The following is an 18,723-nucleotide window of genomic DNA, read 5'->3' as shown; positions in this document are numbered from 1 at the left end:
ACAAATGCAAAGTAGGCAAATCAGTGTACTTCTGGCATAAGGAAAGACATAGAGTAAGGGTTAGTTGAGATTCTAGATATAATCTCTCATATCAATTTAACTGAGTTTAACCAAGTAAAAGAACTTAGAGAAGGACATGATAAATTGAACTTAAAATTTAAAAATTACTTTAAAAATATTTCATTTATTATTTTTATTTTTATGTGTATGAGTGTACTGCATGCATGTATGTGAGTGCACCCGTGTCGCGCAGTGCTGTAGAGGTCAGAAGAGGGCTTCGGATTCCCCTGGAACTGCAGTTAAGGATGGTTTGTAGCCGCCATGTGGGAAGATATTATCAACAAAGTTAAATGTCACTACAAAAACTGAAAACCTATCTTTATAAATCACATATCTTATAAAATATATATTTAGAAAATGTAAAGACATCTCATGGCTTAAAATGTCAAATCTTGCTTTAAAATTTGAATAGGCATTTCTTCAAACAACATATATAAATATCCAATAAGCACACGATTAGATATCCAGTATCATTAGCTATTAAGAAAATGGGAATTGGAACTATTATTACAACATTTTTCACATATTAGAAGGATTTAATTTAAAAAGGACTAAAATAAGTGTTGCTGAGGATGTGAAATATTGGGATTCTTTCATAAATTGCTGGTGGAAGAACAAAATGGTTCAATTCCTTGGAAGACGGTAGCTCTTCAAAATGTTACACACAGAGTTAATATGTTATATGACTCTGAAATGTCTCCCCATGTGTGTTGAATGCTTGATCCTCCACTGGTGAACTATTTTGGAGGGTGTTGGAAATTTCAAGAATGTATAACACAGCTAGGTGAGGTAGATAACTCGCATAAGCCTTTGAAGGTTATGTGTACTTCATGATCCCTTTCTGTCTGCTTATTGTATGCCTTGAGATAAGTAGCTTCTGCTAAATGCTCCGATTTCTGTAATGTTCTCCCTTAACCATGGGCCCAGAATCAGTGGCATCAATTGAAGCCTCTGAAACTGTAAGCCAAATAAGTCTTCCCTCCTTTAATTTGTTATGTCAAGTCTATTATCACAGTTAATATATATTAACTAATACAGTAATTTGTTGCCAGGTGTGAGATTCTGGCTGTACTTACCTCATCACTTTGTTAGAAGCCTTTGGAATTGGTTTGTGAAGGGAATTTGGAAAAGTTTAGAGATGCAGACCAAAGAAAGACTAATATGCTCTAAGTAGAGCTTAATTGGGTGTTCTGGTGGGCGCTCAAGTAATCAGAGTGCCAATAGGATTATTCACAGTGAAGGCTGTGCTCATGAGGTTTCAAATGGGAAAATGAGTACTATTAGGAGTTATGATAAAAGTCATCCATGTTACACTCTACCAAAGAACTTGTTTACATTTTGTTCTTATCCTGAGACTTATTTATTGTAAGGCTGAACTTGACAGGCTGGTGAAAACAGCCCAGCATTCAGCTGTAGCATAATTATTGCTTGCTATTTTTAGTCAGTTTATATTGAGAATCTGGAGAATAAAAGAATGAAAAGATTTGGAAATATGCAGATTGGCCATAAAAGAGGTGGTTTAAAATGGCTAACAAGAAAGTTGTAGCTATTTATATTAGACTAATTAAGCAGAAGACAACTATTTTGCATCTATAGCACAAGAAATATATCTTGAGGGTATCTCACAAATTGTCAGGACTCTCCATCTCCATAAAGTATTTAAAGGTTTTTAACTCATTTGAAAGACTTTTTTGAGAAAAGAGATCCTGGGTTCCCTGCTTGCACAGAGCCACCCACAGAATTGTTAACCCAGGGTCAACCATACTCAGGAGCCACGACGACCATCATGGAAATATGCCCAGCACTCCTCAAGCTGGTAGTAGAATGTGATATCATGTGTGTGGGTAGCACATCAAAGCTATGAGAATGAAGCCTATGCTTTAGTGAAGATCCAAGGAAGTTTGAGATGCCAAAGACATGGAACATCTGCTGAGGAAAAATGTACTGGCAGTGGGCAGAGGCAGCTTATAAGAGTCGACTACAACTAGCAAATTCATAGGGCTGGGGCTTTCCAAATTCATTGGAATGTAGATCACAAAAATATATGTTCCAGGTGTTAGACATAGAGCTACAAGATTTAATATTCTGATGATTTTTTTCTTGCAGTGGTCTAGTCCTTGCATTCTCATATTCCTCCAGTTTGGAATGGGAATGTTTACTCTCTGAGATTTAGGTTGGGAGCTCCCAGCTGAGTTCTTGCCTCAAGTGTCAGAAGAGACTTTCGACTTGGAGTTTAAAAAATTTTTTATTTATTTTTATATTATGTCTATGAGTGTTTTCTTTGTGGGTATGTAAGTGCACCATGTGTATGCAATACCCATGGAGGCCAGAACAGGGCACTGGATCCCTTGAAACTGGAGTTACAGTTGTTATCTGCCATGAGGGTTCTGGGACCTAAACCCGGGTCCTCTGCAAGAGCAGCAAGTGCTCTTAACAGCTGAGCCATCTCTCCGCTCCTCCCCTCCTCAGCCCTGCAGTTTTGAACAATGCTGGAACTAAGATGTTGGTAATGATTGCAGTTGGTCTAAATGAATTTTGCATTATGAGCCCTTGGGGGCCAGATATGGACTGTTATTGTTTGAATATGAACTACCCCCTTACACTTATGTATTGAATGCTTTTTCTCCAGCTGTGGTATTATTTAGGTGGAAACTTTAGGTGGTGAGGTCTAATAGGAAGAAGTAGGTCACTGGGAGCATGTTTTTGAAGGTTGTATGTGGTCTCAGGTTCCTTTTTCTTGGTTTGATACCTAGCCACGTCTGTGGACATTGCATGATACAGGTGCACATACACACTTGAGGGCATAACACTGATACATATAAAATAAAAATAATAAATAAACTTTAAAAAGAGTGATGTGCTGGGAAATCAGCTCTCCAGAAAAGCAACTTTAACACTGTTTATAGCACTTGTTGTTTCTGTAGTGGATATGCTTGTACCATGGCCAGTTTCAAGTTACTAGCATGACAGTAGTAAATACACAATTGGCAAGTTACCCTGTGTGAACCCTTTACTAACAGTCAATTATTTAGTCCAAAAAAAAGATAGCAGTGCAAACAGCAAGGCAGTGTTGTTTTCTAGTGGTTGTTCCTTGCATATTGTACACCTTCTGAGAGTTTGGCATAAGTGCAACACTTGTAGCACATTTGTCACACTTAAAGATATTAGAATCATCTTTGTGAGCAACTCCCAGGAGGCAGTGAATATCTGTGGATGATGTGAGGAAGGAACCTCCAAACCCTTTCATAGATTTGAGCCTAAGGAAAGGAGTGCACTTATTGACTAGAAGTTCTTAACTGCCGGGGGGTTACCAGCGGCAGACTGCTGGAACAACATATTCCTTACAGGTTTTAGATAAGACCTAGAATTACCCAGCTGAGATGTCACTGCTTTCTCTGGAAATCATGGTTTGCATATCAAGTAATACAAATGATTGGGCCAAGTACCTGAACACAGATCTATGGCTTTGTTACCTAGCTGCTCAAACTTGTAGCACTCCAACTTCTGCTTCCAAAACAGCAGAGATTATAGGCACCAGCAACCACACTTAGCTAATGACTTGTTTTTACTAGAAAGATGACTCTGCTATGACAAGTATCCTTTCTTGGTTTGTTTCGTGTTGTATCTCCATTATCTAGAACAGTTTTTGCCACTCAATAAGTAAGTATTGAATCAATGAATGGATGAATGCTTTGACACCAGGATTTTTATTTTCTCTTTCTCCAGCCTGGCTACTGCTTCAAATCAAGTCTCTTCTCAGAAATCCACAAGGGAATAACAGTAAATCATTTTCCCAACTGAAGATCTTGTTGGCAGTTTTGTGAAGACAAATGATGTTACTTGGGGGATGAGCCAATAATATTGCTTTGAGAAGCCTCCTTCACTGCCTGAGTAGAATAGCTACAAATTATTGACTGTATACTGTGTGCCAAATATTGAGACAAGTGCTCATAACAAACACTGTGGTGAGTCCTATTTGCTTGGAGAGCTTGTAGAGGTTATCCTGGGCTACATAGGTAGTATTAAGAAAATCTAGTAATAAAAACATTTCTTCAACTATAAGTCACATATGTATTCTATTATACGATCCTATTTTCTGTGTTACTGTTTGTTCATTGATTAAGGGAATATTTATTAACTCCCAAGTTCTTTTGTAATGTCATACATTTAGATCTTCTGAAAGGAGAGGGAACTCTCACCACCCTGTGAAAATAACAAGCGAAAAACACTTTTTCTTATACCCATTCCCCAGAAATACAATGTTTGATAACTTGTAGTTACCAGGAGATATTGAATAACCTCACATCTCCCATTCCCAGGTGTTTCAATAAATTCTTTGGAGTAAGAGTATCTTATTTAGTTCCAGAAGATGAATGATAGTCTAAGCAATGATCTTATGGACTCCATTATCTGTATTGTAAGTGTAATATGCAAGAAATACATGGATATATTTGTGTCTTTCCAGTGTTAGAATTTGTTGAATAACAATAAATTCACGTTTCATTGCTTCAGTCTTAGATGACCTCTCAGATCACACATGTATATTACTGTGTGTGTGTGTGTGTGTGTGTGTATGTGTGTGTGTGTGTGTGTGTGTGTGTGTGTGTGTGTGAGAGAGAGAGAGAGAGAGAGAGAGAGAGAGAATATTTAGGTTATAGAATGGCTACCAAAGGATTAAAGGGGATCCAGATATCTGATCTTTACAGTCTCTAACTTGCAGTTTTAAGTTTGGCTTTAAGCATTTGAGATTGTCTCAAGAAAATGCTTTATATGAGATGACTTAGAGCCATATCAAGACAGCTTTTCCTTTCAAAAGCAGTCTTTTAAAAAGTCTGATTGGCTAGAGAGATGGCTCAGGGGTTAAGAACACTGACTGCTCTTGCAGAGGACCTGGGTTCGATTCCCAGCACCCACATGGCTGCTAACAACCGTCTGTAACTTCAGTTCCAGGTTATCTGAAGCCCTCTTCTGACCTCCAAGGGCATTGCGCAGCACAGATGCACCTACCTACATGCAAGCAATACACTTATACACATTAAATAAAAATAAATGAAAAATTTTAAAAGTATGATTCCAAAACTGGCTGTGGTGGCACACATCTTTAATCCTAGCACTGTGGAGGCAGAAGCAGGAAGGTCTTTGTGATTTCAAGGCCAACTTGGTCTATGTAGGGAGCTCCAGGGCAGCCAGGGCTACACAGTGAGATCCTGTTTCCAAAAATAGTATAATTCTAGAGAGAGAGAACTGATACAGATTCAAAGAGAGTCACTGCAAGTGGTTAAATGGGATATTAAGAAATACAATTGGAGAACTACTGGAAGACAGTGGAAGTTTTCCATGGGGTAAAGCCTAACCACAAAGCCCTAGAGTCAAGGTGTGGAACAGATCTAAAGAGACAGAAGAATGGAAGGACAAAGATTCAAGCGGCCCAACTTGAGCAGTGGAGACTATGTTGAGGTGAAGCCAGAGGACACTGAGAAATTTTTAACCTGTCAGTTCCTTGGCATATGCACTAGATATTTGATATCAACTAATATGAAAATTCTAAGAGCATCTCTGGAGGTGTTCCAAGTTCTTGTATCTTTGAACAAGGAATTCAGCAGAGAAGTAGTTGCAGAAGAAACTGAGACAATTTGGTAGAAAAAGATACACTTTCAAGGAGTAAGCAGGCCAGAGGGCAGAAAAAAGTATAGTGGCTCAAATGATGCTGTTGTTTAAGTAAATTTTTATTCATGTGTTCTCTTTACCCTATTTTCCTGCCTCAGATTCATCCCCTTCAGTGTCATCCCAGAAATCTTTTGGTGGAGGTGGAGGGTGATAATGATTCTTCTACAACTACTTTCACACTGTTTATGGATGCAGTCTCTGCCTAATAGGGACCACAAATTCTCTTTCTGTTCTATCTGTCAGTTGGTAAGGAGGATCTGGGTCCCCCATGACAGGAATTGGCTGGAATACCTGTAGCACTAGGAGTTTAGTTTTGAAGTGCTGTAACCTGTTGACGCCAAGCCAGCATTTTTCTTTTACCATTAGACGTGTTCTCCCTTGGGCTGCTGTTAGCCTGTGGAGGGACACTGAGTCCTATAATATATCTTTGCTCATAATTTTCACAATTGAGTTTAGTTGTGAGATTCCCTTGGCTTATAAAAAACATACTAATGGAATTGGGTATGTGGCAGAATAGAAAAGAACAATTCCAAGAAGAAATACAGTGATGGAGTAGATTAAAAGGAAAATGGTGTGAAGTTATGATCATTAAGTATATATTATGCTAACAGTGCCAAAAGAAAAATAATGAAAAAGCCCAAAACACAAAGTAAGTTACAACTACAGATAGCTTTGTAAATAGACTTACCTTTGTATTTAAGAAGTTAAGACATCCTTTTCTCTACTTTGAAGAAAAGTCTTTTTAACAGTTCAAAGGTTTAAGAATAAGTTCTCCACTTAAAAAAAAATTAGATTGTTTTTATTTTATGTGTATGAGTGTATTGCTTTTATGTATGTAAGTGCACCCATGTTGTGCAGTGCCCGTGGAGGTCAGAAGACTGCATCAGATCTCCTGGAACTGGATTTATGGATAGTTGTTAACCACCATCTGGGTGCTGGGAACCAAACCTGGATCCTCTGCAAGAGCAGCCAGTGTTCTTAACAACTGAGACATCTCCCCAGCCACAGTTCTCTAGCTCTTCTGGTGTAAGTGAGGTAGGCCTTTATCTAGCCTGACATCCTCTTCTGGCCTCCACAGATTTTGCAGACACATGATGCATCTACATACATGCAGACAAAACACTTATACACTAAACAAAAATATTAAATTATGATTAATATATGAAAGTCAGTTGGCAAAATGACTGGAAACCTTGTTCTACAAGAGCTACATGTAATAAAACAGTGCATGTGGAAGAAATAGCCTGGGAGCTCTCCCCGGGAAAGAAAGTGCAATGCAAAAGGCCTATAAAGGATCATGTAACTGGGCCCAGAGCTTTTGAGCCTCATACCCTTTTCAGCTCTAGTCCACTCCTATTCTCTGGAGTACCTTTCTCTTCCTCAATAGAAACCATTTCTATAACTAAAAAAAGGTAGTGACTTAATTCCACCTCCTAGATAGTTATAGAAACAGAACAGATAGGCCTTTAAATTTTTTTTCATTGTGGACTTCATAGACCTTTTCCCCCAAAGGCACAAATGGTTACAACTATTATTATTAGGGTACATAAATATCAACTTTAGATGTTTGCTGATACTTTTCTCAGGCTAGATAAGAGTGGGAGGGAACTCATTTGGACTGTGGTGGACTCTTCAGTCCCTGAAGCTCAGACCCACCTTGTCCCAGATAGTGAAAAATGATAATAAAATATGGCTTTAGGGATTGAAGAGATGAATCAGCAGTTAAGAGCACTGACTGCAATTGCAGAGGACTTGGGATCAGTTTCTAGCACTCACATGGTGGCTAACAAGTATCTGCAACTCCAGTTCCAGAGGATCTGACATCCTCTTCAGTTCTCTGAAAGCACTGCACACATACATGCTCAAAAGCTCTGGGCCCAGTTACATGCAGACAAAATGCTCATACATATAAATAAATAAAAATTTAAGATTAACAAGCTGGAGAGATTGCTCAGTGGTTAAGATCACACACTGCTCTTCCAGAGGACCCAAGTTCATTTCTGAGCACCCACATTGGACTTACAAGTACCTGTAACTCCAACGCCAGGAACTCTAGGAGGACGAAATGCCTCTGGTCTCCACATGCACCCAAACTCGTGCACATATACAGACACACATACATAATTAAAAATAAAATAAAGCTTTATAAAAGATTAAGATTGGAGGTTGAGCAATGGCTCAGAGGTTAAGAAGTCTGGCTTCTCTAAAAGGATACCCAGGCTTGATTCCCAGAACCCACATGGCAGCTAATAGCCTTCTGTAACTTTAGATGAGGATCAAATAGGTACTTTTTAAAATAAATTTTTAAATTACATTTTTTGTGTATTTTATACAGAACAGCTCAAAAACTCTCAATCACTTTTATACCCCTGTCCCAACTGACACCCTCCCATAGTGCCCCCCCCATCTGGAGCCCATATACTCGATCATCTCTGTCAGGCCCACTGGGTTGTCAGTGTCCCCAGCTGTTGCTCAGTACAAGCCCATCCAGTAAGTCTGGTCAACCTCTCTAGAGTCCCTTGGTTTAGGAAGATCAGCTCTTCTTTGTCCAGCAGCAATCAGTTCCCAGCATTCCTTCAGATAAGATTGAGATTTATTGTTCATTTTTCCAGTTCTATGCTGGGTTATTGTCTGTTATTGGTGTATGCTATTACCAAATACCACAACTGGTCACACACATTGTCTATGAATTGCCCAGGCCTAAGTGACACATTTACAATGCAACCCCTACACCTAAGGCTGATGGAACATAGAACAGGTATACTGAAGAGGACACTAATGAATCAGTTCTCAATAATGAAGCTCCCTCATGCAACCAAGGGCCAAGACATAAAAGGTCACAAATAGCCAAAGTGTAGAGATCAAAAGTCTGCTGAATGCTGGTCCTTGGACAGGATTCCTTTATTAAACTTCTCCCACTCAAGGCTCCAGGACCATTGTGAAAGAGGGGGTGGATAGATTGCAAGAGCCAGGGAAGAAGTTCATGACCATATGGAAACAGAGTCCTACAAGCTCCTGGGAACCTGCTCAAATGATCCTATGGCAACGGTGTCAGCATAAATAGGCATTTTTACATCACCGTTTTATAACCGGTGCCTGGGCCTTATGTTTCTTTTCTTAATGGGTCATGTTATCTCTGGAAAATTCTGAGTTCACTTGGTCATCCTAGTTTACAAACTAGATATCCTAGGCAGGAGTCAGGACATCTGTTGCCTTTTGATTTATATCTAGGTCAGGCTAATTGGCCTAGGAATCATTAAAATGGTCATTGTCATTTATAAAAACAGGTATCACCATTAGAAGTTTAGATACCTGTCAGATTTGATCTACACTTTTCTTGGACTAATTGGACCAGGTACCTCATTAAACCATTTGGTGAACTTTTCATTCTATTAGTTTTGCATCTTTGTCAACATTGAGACATAGTGAGTGGAGAGCATTGCAGAGTACAAAGTAATAAAACATCTCAGGGTAGTGAACACATCACAGAGCACTAAAACATTACTGAATACTAAGCATTCTAGGGTTACATTTCAAGGTATCTATCCAGTAAGTGAAACAAAACAAAACTACAAAATAATCCAAACTTAAAAGATTATATATGAAAACAGAAAGTTATAAGAATGCAACTTTCCTTATCACAACAGTTGGTATCTGCTTTCCCAGGTAATGTGAGTCAAAAGGTCCCTTAATAATTTTTCTTTGATCTGTTTAGAACAACAATTTCCTTTGACTCCACTATCCATTTTTCAAAAGTTTCATCTTATTAAAAGCATTTCTACAACTTCTGTAGCTCATAAGCATCCCAATTGTCTGTGTGTTATGGAGTAAGAATGTCTTCTAGGTTTTAGGTGAGGATTCCCAATGTTATACGTATTGTTAGGCCATATATAAAGTAATTGCTAATGTTGGAGCTAGCAATAACTCCTTTGAGTTTTCAGCATTTCCCTCAACACTCGTTACTACAGGTTTATTGGTTAAGTAGTCCTGGGTTATCAAAGCTCCAATATTGGAAAGAAAAATTAACATTTTCAATACTTTCTGGAGGCACTTCAATGGTTAATCTGTAGCCTATTGAATGGGGCTTTTATTGATAAAACTCAAGCAGCTTTACACTTTAAGAGTAGCCATCATTGGACATGAAGGACCATCTTCCCTTCAGAGGGTGGGGCATCATCTCTTAGACTGTTTCTTCCATTTTGTGGGGGTGGCAAAAACTCTGTAGTGTTTTTTTTTCTGATTGATTTTAATATTTAAGAGATTCTATACATAGTTTTTAGAACCCCATTCAGGGTATTTCTTTTCCAGTGCACTGGTTTTTCCCAGCTTTGACAAGCATTATCTCTTCAGCCTGTTGTTTCTCTAAGGTACCAGGTACCAATTTATCTGGGGAAATGTATTGTTTCCCAGGACTGATACAACCAGCTGTGCTTGTTCTTGTGTCTATAATCATTTCCCCTGGTCTTTTAGACTCTCTATTTTATCTCTGTGGTTCATAATTCCCAAAGCCAAAGTTAAAAGTTAACTTGGGGACCTGGAGAGGTGACTCACTGGTTAAGAGCACTGGCCACCCGGGTTTTGTTCTCAGCACCCACATGGCGACTAACAAAGTCCCCACAACTCCAATTTCAGGGGATCTGACTCCCTCTTCTGACCTCTGCAGGCATTGCACGACACAGGTGCACTAACATACATGCAAGCAATACACTCATACACAACTTAAAAAAATTAATTCACTATTTAAAAAATGGACTTGGAATGTCTGGGGCCTCATTGCCTCCATTTGCAGTTTCTTTCTAATGTCTGTAGCATATTGAGTGGTGAAATAAGTATTTAAACAAAAATCTTATTCTATTTTCCTAGAAAAAATTAACCTTTTATACCTGATTGCACACAAACACACACCCCATCTCCCTACGTTCTATCTTTTATAAATCCTCTTTTTCTTTCTCTCTCTCTCTCTCTCTCTCTCTCTCTCTCTCTCTCAGACCTTCAGTGACACACTTAAGCTTATTTGTTTTTGCTTCTATTTCTATTTCTGTTTTGGAAAAATTATTTACTTTTGGACAAACTACCATCTTTTACATAAAAAGGGTTTTTGGTGACAGTTTTACTTTTATCTTCTTTACCAAAATATATATTTTGTATCTATAATTACATATATATTCCAATTAAAGCATAGTAAGCTATATCTGGAATATAGTCAAAACATGTTAGTCTTTGTAACATTTTTGTTTTCCTTTTAACTAAAGACAGGATAAACAAAATCTGGCATCTTTGTCTTAATTTGTGTTCATCTCCTTTCTTTTGGGTTACCTGTCTACATAGTAAACTTCAAGATACCTGTTGTAAGCCTCTAAGCAGGCTGAAGAGGCAGCAACAGTTAGGTTTCGAAGTTACCATATTCTTTTTTTCCTTTAGTCCCAAATTGACCAAGATAAGAGCCTTGAAAAACTTGTTTTCAGAAGAAGTCAGTACAAAGGGGCAGGGAAGAAAGTATAGCTAACAGGTAGTTCCTATACCTTAATGTCATCATTTCAAGTTAAAAATCGTCTTTGAAAGTTAATATTCACAGCCAGGCATGGTGGCTCATGTCTGTAGTCCCAGCACTTGGGAGGCAGAGGCAGGCGGATTTCTGTGAGTTTGAGGCCAGAGAAAACAAAAACCAAGCAAAGTAAAACAGTATGTGGCAAAACTCAATATACCCCGAGAATTCTTGAAAATAACCAAGTAGTCAATACATTTTTAAACATATTGCATGCTAAAATTACTATTCTTACATTTTTGTTTTATTGATGGTGATGATGATGATGATGATGGTTATGTGTATGTGTCTATAATGTGCATGTAAGAATGTGGGCATGCACGTGCCTCAGTGTGTGTGTATATATAGGTCAGAGGAAAACTTTTAGGAGTCAGTTCCTTCTTTCCACTGTGGATTTGAGGGATTGAACTCAGTCTTCGGGCTTGCATAGACAGCACTTTTACCTGCTGAGCAACCTTGCTGGCCCTAAAATTTCTATTCCTGACATACGTAATTTAAAGTATGTGTGAATATAAACGGGTTTTTGGGGTCGTGTCTTTTTTGAAACAGAGTCTCCATGTAGCCTGAGCTGGTCTGGAACCCGCTTTGTAGAATAGGATGGCCTTAATCTCACAGAGACGCCTCTGCCGCTGCCTCCTGAATGCTGAGACTTAAGGTGTGCTACATACCCTGGCACTCACATGCTGTTTTTGAAACAAAATGACACATAAAAACCATTACATTAAAACAGTTATGAACATTGGACACAATTGCATTAAATCAGAGTGTACTCTTTAGTAAAAACAAAGTAGAAAGTTTTCCTTGAGATGTGAGAAACACCCAGTGGAAGCGAAAAGTATCAAGAGATGAAACTTGTTGTATATACTTAGGTTAATTTTTCACTGTTCAAGAGATAAGCAGTAGAGTTGGGGCAGCTGAGGTTAATATTTTGAAGGCCTTAACTAGTCTGTTGAGAAGTAGGGCATAATTTTTCTCACTTCCCTGACTAATCTCTCTGGTTTTGACATAGTTAACAAGTTTCTTAGTAAAAATTTTCATTCCTATGAAGACTCTCTCTACCCTCAGCCAATATCATAGATTCCTGTTGGAGTTTTATAATTTGAATTCTAATCTGGCAGATGCCCAGACAGTCAATGGATTTGCATGTCTTCCTCCCAGATCCTCAGTTTCCTTTTTGGTGTACAGAAAATAGGACCAAGTATTTACAGGTCCTTTCATCCTTTGACAAAACCTCTCTGTCACTGAGCCTACATTGGTGTCAGATGGTGTTATCGTAAAGTATTTGCCTGTTTTTCTTTAGATTATCAGGAACAAACTTATTGCAATTCTTGAGAACGCACTGTAATAGGGAGGAAATAGAATTTCCTAAGGGAAAAGACAAGACCTGGAAGGAATTTTGTCATCTGGGTGGGATCCCCACATGCAAAGTCCTCAAGACCTACTGGATTGGGCAGTCTTCAGTTCTATCATGATAAGAAGGTAAGAAGCTCTGATGCATTGGAGTAGTCTACAATTTTATCATGTTACAATGTGTACTTAAACTGAACCATATTAACTACTTTTTTCATTGATGTAACAAAATATCTGACAAAAAAGCTTAAGGAAATAATGATTTAGTTTGGCCCACAATTTGAGGATATAGTCTGTCATGGCTATGAAGTCATGTCAGTTAAAGCATGAGGCAGCTGGTCATATTATATCTGCAATTAAGAAGCAAAGAGGTAAATGCTTGTGCTGAGCTCACTTTCTACATTTTACTCAAACTGGGACTCCAACCCATGGGATAGTGCTGCCCACAGTCAGGATGAGTCTTCCTTGTTGTATTAAACCTTTCTGGAAACACCCTCAGATATATGCTGAGATGTGTTCCAATGATGATTCTAAATTCCATCAACTTTATAGTGAAACAAAGTCAATTAGAGGGCTAGAAACAATAGTTCAAGCCCATAATCCTTTCGGGCTTACTTTTCCTTAGCTAAGGTTTGAGTGAATCACTACTGTTGTCTCTCTATTGACTATATCCTGCAGTAAATTCCCTGTGCCTGAGTTACAAGCCCCTGCCATAGGCATCTCTGGGTTTATTTCTTTCCGCCTTAGAGAAGAATAAATTTTCTCTCCTAAAATGCTCAAAATAGGCTTAAATGGCTAGATTCATCAGAGAAAAAGAATTGCCTATATGAACAGCTCTTGTTCTTCTATCCATATTTCTATCTAGGTTAAATGTGCAAATAGCAGTCTTCCTCTGGACCTTATGCTTGAGGGAGTGTCTTGCTACCTGGGAGAATAAATCCATACCCTTAGGGATGGGATTGTCTACAGTAAATGAGCAGGAAGGACTTGATGAACTGGAAATAAACAGAGTATGGTGATGCAAAATGGTGGTAGATAGTTCTGGAATAAAGTTAGGGAGAAGGACCAAAAAGATGGAAAGGGAGAGACAAGCAAGGCGCTGATGGTACAAGAAAGTTCAGGGAGGCAGCAGTGCTTGGTGGAACTAGTGACTGGATATAACCCTGACCTGGGGTTAGCATACCATCGTACCACTGCTGATACTCAGAACCAGACAGCTAGGCAACCATATGCCTCTGTCCCCTGGTACTTTGCTACCTGGGGACTGAAACCTGGTCCTTTGGGGTCAGATCAACAAAAAAGCATTCAGACAGCCCCGTCCTTGCCCCACATCTACCATTTTCACTAGCCTCAGAGAAAGTAAAAGGAGGAGGCCTAAGAGGGAAGGAGGGAGGGGAGGAGGGAGAGAGGGAGGGAGAGAAGAGAGAAGGAATAAGCATGCTTCAGGATGGAATGATTGCCAAGAAGACCTACTCAGGGGAAGAAAGGAAGAAAAGATTTAGAGCTTCTTTGAGATTGTTAGTCCTTACTTAGTCTCTTGCCTCAGCAGGTCAGTGGGACTGTTGTCTTTGCAGTATGAGGTATCTTTCTTTTTATGGGGTTCAGGTGAGGGTATTGCATACTTCATTGGCCTCATATGTTTGATAGGTTCTTAGGACTAGTTTTTCTGATATGTTTTAATATAGCTATATGTTCTCAATGTTCAACAAGTTCATAGTTTGTTATTTTGAACTCCTACGCATAAATTATTTATCAATCTAAGCCTCTTCATTTGTTCTGTACAGTATCTATGTGCACTAACAAGATATAAAGTCATTTGTACTCAAAATGCAGTCAATCAACTGCTGCTTTGTAAAACCGAGTCACTCATAAACACAGCACAGCCATTGTTTTACATAATATGGAGTAACTTGGGGTAGGGATGATCTGATCTCCGTAATCTCCAATTCTCACAGCTTTAATTTTGGCTTTCAAGGCTTGAGATGATCTCAAAATATGCATTCTCTATGTCAGATTAATCAGGGTCATATATATAGTCTTTCATTGAAAATATATTCTATAAAAAAGGCAAAACTTATGTATAGCCATAATGTCAACTATATGTGAACCTGTAGTATGGTAGCTTTTGGAACTCACAAGTCCAGAGCCAACTTGAGCAATAGCCATCAAGACCCTTTCTTGAAAAACAAAGGTAAAAACACCACAATATCCAAGCTAAGAGTGCAACTCATTAATAGAGTCCTTATCTACTATGTGCAAGACCATAGTTCATTTCCCAACACCACTAAAACTAAACAGGAATGTCCACTCAGTAGTAGTAATAGGGCTTTTAAAGGATCAGTTTAAAAAAGCCTCAGCAATACATATCCTCATCTTGGATGTGGAATCTCAGAAGACAGAAAAGTTTAACCTATGGATGAACAGATCATTCCCTGGTACTTCTGTTAACTGTCTTGCTATCTCTTTTGTCTTTTGTAAATTCAAGCAATTATAGAATATAAACTCTTTGAGAGGTAAGATATTAGGCCAGCATTGGCCAGTAATGAGTGCTACATGTATGCTACTTTCAATTTTCTTTATTGGAAAATCCTAACAAGTTTATTGGGTTTACTAACAGAGCATAGGGTAGGGGCTTATTTGCAGAAGAGTGGGTGCCCTTCAATTTACAGCTGCACTGGAAAGTCCACACTCAAATATAGATTCTGTGACTTCCTAACAGCTGCACAAAATGGCGAGAGAAGTGCCTCCTGGAGTTTTCTGCTTATATATCCTTAGCCCCTCCCCCACATGCAGCTAAGGTGATTGGGCAGGGGGTGGGTAACTGACTCCCTATTGACTCCTTGATGAGCTTGGAAAAGAGGTGTGACTATAGCTTGCTGGAATAGTAGTCGGAGGACACTCCCAGTTAACACTCCACCCCTTCTTACATTCTTACATTCTTACATTCTTTCCCCCAACCTCTTCCGCAAAAGTCCTTCATCCTGAGAGGGGGTGATAGGTTTGGGATGATCTTCCTCCCATTGTAGCAAGGCATTGAACTTTCTGGTCTCTGCACCATCTGTTTTCCATGGGCTGTTGGCCCATTTCACTGGGATTCCATCTACTATAAAAATACAAGCAGCAAGAAACAAAAACATCTGAACAGTGGTTGCTAAAATAACTTAACCTATGGGTGCAAACACAGATGCTTGGACAGTGCTTTAGCAGATGCTCACATCCAACTAACAAAAGAATTGCAAGGGCTTCCCACTGGGGCCTATATTCTCCCCTGCCACAGGAGGTGGGCCTGGTCTACAGTACCAGATGTGTGTTCCACCCCTAGGAGCAGGCATTATATCCAGTCAAAAATTTGCTGATTGTACATACACTAGACATGCCACTATTGCACCAGCAGGACCATCTTGTTTGGCATGTTGATAGTGCAACACACAGGTTCGTCACTGAGCAGAATTATAGGAGACAATTCTCCCCCAGCCATCTGCATATTGCTTTCTGGCACCAGTGGCAGGGAGTTTCCAGCTTTGTGCAAGCTTGATTTCTCCATCTCCTGCAATCACATCATGCAGTGTCTTCGGCAATAGGGTTTTTCCATCCTCTTCTGGTGTACAACCAACATTATTGGCAATGGCCTTTATTGTTTTGGGGCCCTCTAGGGTGCCTCAGGCCAACAACTCATAGGGGGGTGACCACCTCTGGCACTGGGATTTTTATTTAACCACTGTATTGCTTCGGGGGGGGCTTTCTCCCATCCTTTCTCCCCTTTATTCCCATAGTTCTTTGTATAGCCCTCCTTCCCCTCTCCCCTTTAACTACCCCTTTTCACATATTTCTCCCTTAGTAACACCTTTCTCCTACTATTCTTCTCTATCGGATTCCTTTTTTCCCTTTATCTCCTTGGTTCCCTTCCATATTCCTGGTTCCTGCAGTTATGTCAGGATATGGACTCACTTAAAAGGATTTGATGCTAAGATCCACAAATGAGGGAGAACATATGTCTTTTGTTTCTCTGAGTCTGTGTTACTTCACTTAGTATAGCAGTTTCTAGATCCATCATTTTACGTGAAAATTTCATTATTTCATCTTTCCTTACTGCTGAATAGAACTCCATTGTGTAAATGTACCACATTTTCTTTAACCACTCATCAGTTGAGGAGCACTTAGGTTGCTTCCATATCTTAGCTATTGTAAAAACAGCAGCAACAAACGTGGTTGTACAAGTGTCTCTACAATAGGATGAGTCCTTTGGCTATATGCCAAGAAGTAGTATACATGGGTCATATGGTAGGTCCATTTTTAGTTTTTTAAGAGTTCTCCACACTCTTTTCCATTGGGGTTGCATGAGTTTGCAATTCCACCACCACTGAATGAGCATTCTCCTTTCTAACCATCCTTGCCAGCATTTGATATCATTTGTTCTCTTGTTCTTAGCCAGTCTGACTGGGGGTAAGGTGAAACCTTAAGGTGCTATTAATTTGCATTTCCCTAATTACCAATGATCTTGAACACTTTTTAACATGTTTCTTAGCTATCTTTATTTCTACCTTTGAGAACTCTCTGTTTAGATCTTCATCTTTTAATTGGGTCATTTGCTTTCTTGCTTCTTTCTTTTTTGAGTTTTTTATGTATTCTGGATGTTAAACCTCTGTCAGACATTTCATTGGTGAAGATTTTTCCCCACTCAGTGAATTTTCTCTTCACTTTCTTGATTGTTTCTTTTGCTATGCAGAAGCTTTTAATTTTAATGAGGTCCCACTTGTTGATTGTTGACCTTAATTCCTGAGCAACTGGTGTCTGATTTAGAAAATCCTTTCCTACACCTATGTCTTAGAGGTTACTGCCAATATTGTCCTCTAAGAGTTTCAGGGTTTCCAGCTTCATATTGAGGTCTTTGATCAATTTGGATTTGACTTTTGTGCCAGGTGAAAGATAAATATCTAGTTTCATTCTTCTATAGGTGGAAATCCAGTTCTGCCAGCCCCATTTTTGAAGATGCTGTCTTTCTTCTATTGTGTATTCTTGGCACCTTTGTCAAATATCAGGTGGCTGAAATTGTGTGTGCTCAGTTTGGCGTCTTCAATTATGTTCCATTGATCTATGTGTCTATTTTTGTGCCAGTACCATGCTGTTTTTATGACTATACCTTTGTAGTATACTTTGAGATCTGGTATAGTAATCCCCCCCAGCATTGCTCTTTGTGCTCAGGGTTGCTTTGGCTATCTGGAGTATTTTATGCTTCATTGCAAATTTAAGGATGCTTTTATCTAATTATGTGAAGTATATCATAGGAATTTTGATTGGGATTGTACTGAATCTTGTCACACTAAATTTTCTTCCCTTTTCCCTTCTTGGGAGGCTCCGCATGCTTTCCAAGGCCCTAGGGCTCACAGACTAACATAACACATTTTTAGTTTGGGTTTTGTACCATTTTATATGACATTTTGGGGTAGGGCGTGACTTACACGAAACAGGTTCTCATAATCCCCTCACCCCACCTGTGCCATGCCATGCAGTGGCCCGCAGTTCCCGATTGCTTTTGTGCCCCGTGTCCATGCACCTTCTCAACTCAAGGTCTGCCTTATTTTGCCCTGCAGAGCCTGTGGGATGGGCAGGACATCCGCCAGCTGTTCTTGCCCCCCCCCCCGGCCATTTGCCATTCTTGGGTCACAGGCCTTGCTCCTGGAGTTCCAAAAATGGCCACCGCACCCTTTGCTTCTCTCTTCCTATCTCCCCACTGTTAGCTCTGCTGACAGCTAAGCTCCACCCTTCCCAGGGTACCCTATGCTCCCATGTATCTCATGCTTTTCAGAGGAATGAGTGGTTTCTGGGCTACAAATCTATATATTGCTTTTGGTAGGACGGTCATTTTCACAATATTACATCTTCCAATCCATGATCATGTGAGGTCCTTCCATCTTCTGGTGTCTTCCTCAATCTCTTTCTTTAAAGATTTAAAATTTTTATTGTAGAAATCTTTGATGTCTTTGGTCAGGTTTTTTCCAAGATTATATATATATATGGCAGCTATTGTAACTGTGAGGGTTTGCCTGTACTCTTTCTCTCGTTGCTTGTTATTGGTATGCAGAAAGGCTACTGATATTTGT

At 39.3% G+C, this 18,723-nt stretch overlaps 1 protein-coding gene across 4 annotated transcripts in view; it reads left to right on the top strand.

The window, feature by feature from the left end:
• Shroom4 (shroom family member 4) overlaps positions 1 to 18,723 on the top strand; it is a 314,107-nt gene that overhangs the window by 70,320 nt on the left and 225,064 nt on the right. For 3 of the 4 annotated variants that reach the window (XM_029561278.1, XM_029561279.1, XM_029561280.1), the window contains one exon: positions 3,787 to 4,025. The exons of the other annotated variant lie outside the window; for it this stretch is intronic. The gene's annotated coding sequence lies outside the window, so the exon portion shown is untranslated. The remainder of the gene's footprint in view (positions 1 to 3,786; positions 4,026 to 18,723) is intronic. 4 annotated transcript variants of the gene reach the window in all.

The sequence above is a fragment of the Nannospalax galili genome, unplaced genomic scaffold, assembly GCF_000622305.1.
Source record: "Nannospalax galili isolate Female #2095 unplaced genomic scaffold, S.galili_v1.0 scaffold1534, whole genome shotgun sequence".
In the NCBI taxonomy this organism is placed as follows: domain Eukaryota; kingdom Metazoa; phylum Chordata; class Mammalia; order Rodentia; family Spalacidae; genus Nannospalax; species Nannospalax galili.
This window is presented reverse-complemented; position numbering and strand designations above follow the sequence as displayed.